This window comes from Lepus europaeus, chromosome 2, assembly GCF_033115175.1.
Source record: "Lepus europaeus isolate LE1 chromosome 2, mLepTim1.pri, whole genome shotgun sequence".
Lineage (NCBI taxonomy): Eukaryota > Metazoa > Chordata > Mammalia > Lagomorpha > Leporidae > Lepus > Lepus europaeus.
This window is the reverse complement of record NC_084828.1, coordinates 158513875-158522352: the sequence shown is the minus strand read 5'-3', so window position 1 is coordinate 158522352 and position 8478 is coordinate 158513875.

Genomic DNA, 8478 nt, shown 5'->3' with positions numbered 1-8478 from the left:
AACTGTTTTGGCTAGAACTTCCAGGACAATATTACAGTGTTGAATAAAAGTAGTGATAATAGACATTTTTGTCCTGCTGCTGATTTTAGGGGCAAAGCATTCCATTTTTTGCTATTTAGATGCTTGCTGTGAGGTTTTGTAAATTTTGCTTATTAACTTGAATTTGTTCCTTTCTATTTCTAGATTGTTGGCCATTGTTATGAAAGATTTTTGAATTTAATAACATGTTTTTTTCTACAGAGTTGAGATGATCTTATGACTCTTATATTCTGTTAATTAAGTGTATTATATTAATTGGAACTGTACACTAACCTTGCATTCCTAAGACAAATCCCACTTGCTTATGGTATATAGTCATTATGATATGTTGCTGGGTTTGTTTCAATAGAATTTTGCATCTGTATTCATAGAGGATATGATCTATTGTTTACTCTTATTGTGATATTTCTGTATCAGAATAGTGTTTGGTATGTTTGGTATTGGAGTAATTCTGGGCTCAAATTATGAGCTGAGAGTGTTCCTTCTCTTTTACATTTGGAAGAGATAGTTGAGAATTCATTCCAGCATATTTTTGGGATAATTACTTATTTATTTATTTATGAGACAGAGATATGAGAGAGAGAAAGAGAGAGAGCAAGCACACTTCCATCTACTGGTTCACTCCTCAAATGCCCGCAACAAACAAAGCCAGGAGTAGGAAACTCAATACACATGGATGGGCAGATACAATCACTTGAGCTATTGCCTGCTACCAGCCAGAGTGCACATTACCAGGAAGATGGAACTGGGAACAAAGCCAGGACTCAAACACAGGAACTCCAATATGGGATGCAGGCATTCCAAGCAGCGTCTTGACCACTAGCAACTGCCTCCCCTCCAACCATTTTCAAACATCTGGTGGAATTCATCAGTGATGACAGCTGGGATGACATGTTATCTGTGGGATGTGTTTACTAATTCAATCATGTGCTTAATACAGATTTATTAAGTTCTATATATTCGTGAGTAAATTTTGATAATTCATGTATTTCTAGCAATATGTCTTTTCGGTGTGGTTTAGTTTGCTGGAAAGAAAGTTTTCATGGTATAATTATAACAGTTATTACTTTACTAAATTTAGTAGTAATTAATATCTTTTCTTTCATTTCCTATTTTGTTATTTGTGTACTCTTCTCCCCCATCCCCCATCTCTCTTTCTCTTTGTAAATCTAGCTCTAAAAGTTTGTCAATCTTATTAATATTTTAAAAGCATCAAATTCTGGTTTCTTTGATTTTTCTGGTTTTCAGTTCTCTCTTTAATTAATTTTTTTTCATTTCTTTTCTTAGGATGTAGTGATCCCAGTGACTTTGTAAGGTAGATTGTTAGTGGTTTCTGGACTTCTCCTTTTCAGTGTGGGACTTTATGGATGGAAATCTCTTCTAATCATTGCCTTGCCTGTTGGTGTGGGCTTGAAAAGGATGTGTATTGTGTTGTTGGGTATTTTCTTCTTTAGACATCTGCTGAGTGTAATTGCTTTACAGTCTTCTTCGGTTCTTTGGGTTGATACTCTGCTTGATGGTTCTCTGTATTTATTGAAAATAGGGCAGTGACATCTCCAACTGTTATTCTTCAATTATCTATTTCTGACTTCAGTTCTCTGTTTTGCTTCTATTTCTTGTTACTGGGGAAGGGGATCTGTTCTATAGGTTCTTATATGTTTATAATTATGTATTCCAGGTGGATTGGGTTTCTCATCATTATGAAGTATCTCCTTATCTCTATTTTTTATGTTTTGTTTTTGACTCTTTTATCAATTTTTCAGGCAGATACTTCAATCTTCAAGCTTATAATTTGCATGGTATAGCTGCTTTTATTTTGTTTGTATCTTTGAATCTAAATTGTATCTCCTGTATTAGCATGCGATAAGATCTCACTTTCTTACTCAAGCCAAATATCTATTCCATTGATTCCACTGGTTATTTCACATTTAAAGCTGTTATTCATGTTTTTGTATTTACAGCTGGGAGTGGGTGTTGTGACACAGTGAATTAAGCTACTGTTCAATGTTACATCTCATACTGGAGTGCCAATCACAGTCCTGGATACTCTGCTATCCAAAGAGTTCCCTGTTAATGTGTTGGAGAAAGCATCAGAATATGGCCCAAGTACTTGGGCTCCTTCTATCTATGTGGAAGACCACACCGGGATGGAGTTCCCAGCTCCTGGATTCTGCCTGGCCAGACCTGGATTTTGCAAGAATTTGGAGAGTAAACCAGCAGATGGAAGATCTGGAAGATCTTATCTCTCCCTCCCCCCTCTGTTACTCTGCCTTTCAAATAAACAAATAAATAAGTAAAGGATTTACATATGTCATTTTGTTTTTGCTTCCATAATATATTTCATATCTTTTTGTTGCTCCTTTATTGCTTCCTTTTCTTTCAATACTGTATCTTTGACTTTCACACTCAGGTGCATTGTACTTAAGATTTTGACTCTTTTTGTATTTATTGTAGCATGAGTTTATTAGGATTCTTAGATATGTAGATTAGTGTTTTTAATATGTCTTAGAAAATTTCAGGTATTATTTTAAAAACATTTTTCTTTCCGTTATCTCTCCTGTCCCATACATTGGCTTGTATATATGGCACCCCATATTTGTTTTAGTCTGTGTTCATTTTTCTTTTTTTGACAGGCAGAGTGGACAGTGAGAGAGAGAGACAGAGAGAAAGGTCTTCCTTTTGCCGTTGGTTCACCCTCCAATGGCCGCCGCGGTAGCGCGCTGCGGCCGGCGCACCGCACTGTTCCGATGGCAGGAGCCAGGTGCTTCTCCTGGTCTCCCATGGGGTGCAGGGCCCAAGCACTTGGGCCATCCTCCACTGCACTCCCGGGCCACAGCAGAGAGCTGGCCTGGAAGCGGGGCAACCGGGACAGGATCGGTGCCCTGACCGGGACTAGAACCCGGTGTGCCGGCGCCGCAAGGCGGAGGATTAGCCTGTTGAGCCACGGCGCCGGCCTGTGTTCATTTTTCTTAATACTTTTTTCTCTTTGTTCTTCAGGTCACATAATCTCTATTGATTTGTCTTCAAGTTTGCTTCCTTCCTTCCTTCCTTCCTTCCTTCCTTCCTTCCTTCCTTCCTTCCTTTTGCCAATTTGTGTGTGATATGGAGCCCCCTCTTGTGTTTTTATGATTATTTTGTGCTTTTTCATCATTTTTATTCTGTTGTTTTAGGTAGGTTTTATCCTTGTATTAATGTTCTCTATCTGATAGGATGTTGTCACGATACCTTTCTTTACTGCTTCAAGCAGTGTTTCATTAAGTTTTTGAACATCCTTATAATAGCTTCTTTACAGTCTTAGTCTGCTAAATATGTTATCTGGATCTCTCCAAAGGCAGCTTTTATTGCTTGCTATTTTTTTTTTTTAGATATGGATTACACTTTTGTATGCCTTACAATTTTTGGTTGAAAACTGAACATTTAGATAGTACTTTCTATATTGTACCAATCTTGGATATTGATTCCTGAAGGATTTGCTTTTTTCTTTTCTTTTTATTTATTTGTTGAGTGTCTTGGCTGAATTGATGAACTTTCTTCTTGATTGCACTTTTCTAGAGAAGAGTTCCTGAGGGTAGGGTTTATAACAGAACTTGGTGAGGAAGGTATATAAGGGAGTGCATCATGGTTTAAATACTTTAGTTCTTATCAAACCAACATTTAGTAGACGTTCATGAATGAATGTTTCTCTGTTTGATGTATTCACTTAGAAAAATTTCTAGAGACTTCAGGTACTTTTAAAACATAATTTTTATCAGTTAAATGTTTGCTCAGAGCAGTCTCCATGTAGTTCCTTATTTTGTCGTTCTGAAAGTTCTACCTCTCTTTAGTTTTATTCTGCCATTAATTTGAAGTTATTCTTGTCCCCTTTAAGTAAGTGAGTGAAAATTATTTCTGTGGTAAGCTCTTGGCATTAACCTAAATCGCTGAGAATTTCTGACATGTGCCCAAGTTAAAAATGGAAATCATTGACACCAGCTTAATCTATCTTCCAGCAAGAGTGCATAGTCTCTCAGAGGCAGCTGGATGAGCACTGGGCTTATACTGAGGCACTGGTTTCAACACAGCGATCAATTGAGGTATCCATTTAGATATTTGTGGAGGAATCTGACTACAGGGTGGAGATACACAGGTTCAGTTCCCCAAATGTATCCATGGACACTTAGCAGAATTGTTCTCTCATTTAGTAAGCAAAAAAAGATGAAGAGTAAAATAAGAAATAGAGCTTTTACACTTAAAATAAAAGGTTTATATGTCAACTGAAAAAAACACAGGTAAAGATCAGAGTACAATTCTATTGAATAGTTAATAGTGATTAATCATGTTATGTTAGTATTTTAAAAAATACAGAATTTTGAGACTATTTTTCAGTAGAAGAAAGAAAATAACTAGAGTGATACAGAAGAATGCCTCAAATATTTTATTTTTATCACTAGGAGAGAGAAAGCAGCATTTCATTAAGTCTACTAGTATGCTCTCAGATTTTCCAGTTAGAGTCTTTTTTCTCCTATTATGTGGATTTTAGGAGGGTATTTCAAAATATTTGTTGAATATGTAATTAAAAGTTTATAGAGCCGGTGCTGCAGCTCAATAGGCTAATCCTCCACCTGCGGCGCCTGCACACTGGGTTCTAGTCCCGGTCGGGGCGCCGGATTCTGTCCTGGTTGCCCCTCTTCCAGTCCAGCTCTCTGCTGTGGCCCGGGAGTGCAGTGGAGGATGGCCCAAGTGCTTGGGCCCTGCACCCGCATGGGAGACCAGGAGAAGCACCTGGCTCCTGGCTTCGGATCAGTGTGGTGTGCCGGCCGCAGCACGCCGGCCGCGGCGGCCATTGGAGGGTGAACCAATGGCAAAAAAGACCTTTCTCTCTCTCTCTCTCTCACTGTCCACTCTGCCTGTAAAAAAAAAAAAAAAAAAAAGTTTATAGAGCAGGCATTTGGTGCAGTGGTTAAGACACTGTTTGGGGTGCCAGATCCCATCAGAGGGCCTAGGCTCGATATTCAACTGTGTTCCTGTTGTTGTGCGCCTTCTCAGGCAACAATAGAGACACAATCAGCCGGCGCCGCGGCTCACTAGGCTAATCCTCCGCCTAGCGGCGCCGGCACACCGGGTTCTAGTCCTGGTCGGGGCACCGGATTCTGTCCCGGTTGCCCCTCTTCCAGGCCAGCTCTCTGCTGTGGCCAGGGAGTGCAGTGGAGGATGGCCCAAGTCCTTGGGCCCTGCACCCCATGGGAGACCAGGATAGCACCTGGCTCCTGCCATCAGATCGGCGCGGTGCGCCGGCCGCAGCGCACCAGCCGCGGCGGCCATTGGAGGGTGAACCAACGGCAAAAGGAAGACCTTTCTCTCTGTCTCTCTCTCTCACTGTCCACTCTGCCTATCAAAAAAAAAAAAAAAAAAAAAAAACAATAGAGACACAATCACTTGGCTCCCTGCCACCCATGTAGGAAACCCAGATGGACTTTCCAGCTTGTGGCTTTAGCCTGGCCCAGGCTGGCTGTTGTAGGCATTTCAAAAGTGAACCAACAGATGGGCTGTCTGTCTCTTTCCTTAGCTTGTCGCCACAAACTTTAACATCTACTTTTACTTTTATGTCGCTTTATCAGCTTCTTCTGTGTGTCTCTTCTCTGTGTGTTTCTTATCTTGTAAAGACACTTGTCATTGAAATTGAAACTCACTTGAAAACTCCAGGATGATATTGTCTTGAGATTCTTACTTACAGCTACTAAGACCCTTTTCCAAATGTGTGCACAAATTCTCAGGATGAGGACTAGGTGTGTATATATATATATGTGGGGCCTCCATTCAATCTGTTACTACAGAAGTGGGTCTTGAAGGAGAGAAATGGAATGAAACAGGGATTTTGCATGGACCTGCATGAGAATATGGTGAACTTAGGAGCGTGCAAAACTTCAGTTGCAAGTAACCTAGTTTCAGCCACCAGAGGCTGGAAAAAGGGAGAGAATACTGTTGCTTAGAGCCTTTGGAGATGTGTAACCCTGCTGATACCTTGATTTCAGTGAGAGAATGAGTTCTGTGGCTGGAAGCCATCTAGTTGGTGGTAATTTTTGACAGTAGTCCTATGACAGAAATGCCTACTTGTACCTCATGCTCTCACTTCAGCATTTAATGTGCATCTTTCTAATCCAATATCTACATGCATTATGAGAACACTTGTGAATCTTTTATAAATGCCTTGTCTTATTAGCAAAGGAAGGTAAGTGTCAAATGGCTACAAGGCAGCTAAATGTGCCAAGAAAATGTGCTGATTGTTCCAGACCAATTGCAAGGACAAATAATCTACCTTCTTAGAAATTATGTATCCAAGCTTGTTAACTATAACCTCAGTGCATGTATTGAATTAATAAAGTGAAAATATCTTTGCACTGCCAAGAAGGAAAACAGGTGTACTCAGGGATTGCTAGAGATGTTATACATGGCTTCAGTGGTTGTAGACAGCAATTTAGTAATGTAGGGTAAGAATCATAAAGATGACAATTTGCCTTGGTAATGCTATTTGAGGATTAAATCTAAAGGAAATAATATAGAAGGGGATAGAAAAAGTCCTTCAAGGAGTTTCTATACATAAGAAACAAAGCAAAGTAACAACAAAACCAAACAACAAACCCTGGGGTAGTCTGAAGACCAAACTGTGCGCTAGTAGCTAGAGTATGTCCAATTCATTCATATAGTGAATTTTATTTTTAAAAATTTTTCCAGGTTATTTAAAAAATTATTTTAATTTTTAATTAAGTTTTAACAGATTCAATGTGGCTGGTAAATACAAGTCTAAGAACATGATATTCCCTTCCTCTCTCCCACCTTCTCTCCCCCTTTCCCTACCATCCTCCCTTTCTTTCCATCTTGTTTTAGTTTTTGAAATAACATACCTTAAATTTACATTACAGGGAAAAGGCTTAGTATTTCTCAGAATAAGAAGTTTAACAAATATAGAGTAAAAAAAAAAAACCATGGTTTAGTGGAAATATAGACAACAGCTGTAAATACTAATTAAACAGAAAAATGACCATTTCACCCAAATGTAGTAAGTTTTAAAGTAATCACAGAACATTGAAACTATAATAGTATAACATTCTGAATCATGGGTTTGACAAAGGCATAAAAGACATTTTTTTTAAGATTTATTTATGTATTTGAGGGGTATTGTTACAGACAGTGAGAGGGAGAGACAGAGAGAAAGGTCTTCCATCCACTGGTTCACTCCCCAACTGGCCACAACGGCCGGAGATGAACCGATTCAAAGCCAGGAGCCAGGAGCTTCTTCCGGGTCTCCCACATGGGTGCAGGGGCCCAAGGACTTGGGCCATTTTCTATTGCTTTCCCAGGCCATAGCAGAGAGTTGGATTGGAAGAGGAGCAGCTGGGACTAGAACCAGTGCCCATATGGGATGCCAGCACCACAGGCGGAGGATTAAGCTACTGTGCTGGATCGGAAGTGGAGCAGCCTGGTCTTGCACTAGTACCCATATGGGATGTGGGCACTTCAGGCCAGCGCATTAACCCGCTGCGCCTGTCAGTTTTTGCTTACCTGGAAAATACCTTATTTTTCCTTCATTTTAAAAGGAAGCTTAGCTAGTTATAATATTCATGAATGGAAGTTTTTTTTTTTTTCTTTTAAGACCTTATGTATACCATCACTCTATCTTCTAGCTTATAGGGTTACTGCTGAAAAGTCTCATATTAATCTAATTGCTTTTCCTTTATATGTAACCTGATACTTTTCTCTTGCTGTCTTTAGGATTCTCTACTTGTCTCTAACTTTTGGCAATTTGATGACAGTATGACTTGGAGAAGACCTTGTTTGGTGAGTCTGCTTGGGGTTCTTTGAGTTTCTTGTATCTGGATATCCATATCTCTTTCAAGAGCTAAGAGATTTTCAACTATTTCATTTAGCAGATTCTCAGTGGCTTTTTTCCTTTGGTTTCATTTCAGGAAAACCTGTAATACAATATTTGGTCATTTAATGGTGTCCCTTATTTTGAGTAAACTTGCTTCATAATTTTTAATTCTTTTCTGTTTATTTTTGTATGGGTAATTTCAAATTCTTTTTCTCAAGAGATTCTTCTTCTGTTTGGTCTGTCCTGCTGTTAAAGTTGTATTTTGTTTTTTATCAAAGATTTTATTTATTTATTTGAGAGATATAGTTACAGACAATGAGAGGGAAAGACCAAGAGAAAGGTCTTCTGTCCATTGGTTCACTCCCCAAATGGCTGCAATGGCTGGAGCTGAGCTGATTTGAAGCCAGGAACCAGGAGCCAGGAGCCAGGAGCCAGGAGCCAGGAGCTTCTTCCAGGTTTCCTACACAGGTGCAGGGGCCCAAGTGCTTGGGTCATGTTCTACTGCTTTCCCAGGCCACAGCAGAGAGCTGGATTGGAAGAGGAGCAGTTGGGACTAGAATAGCACCCATATGGGATGCTGGCACCATAGG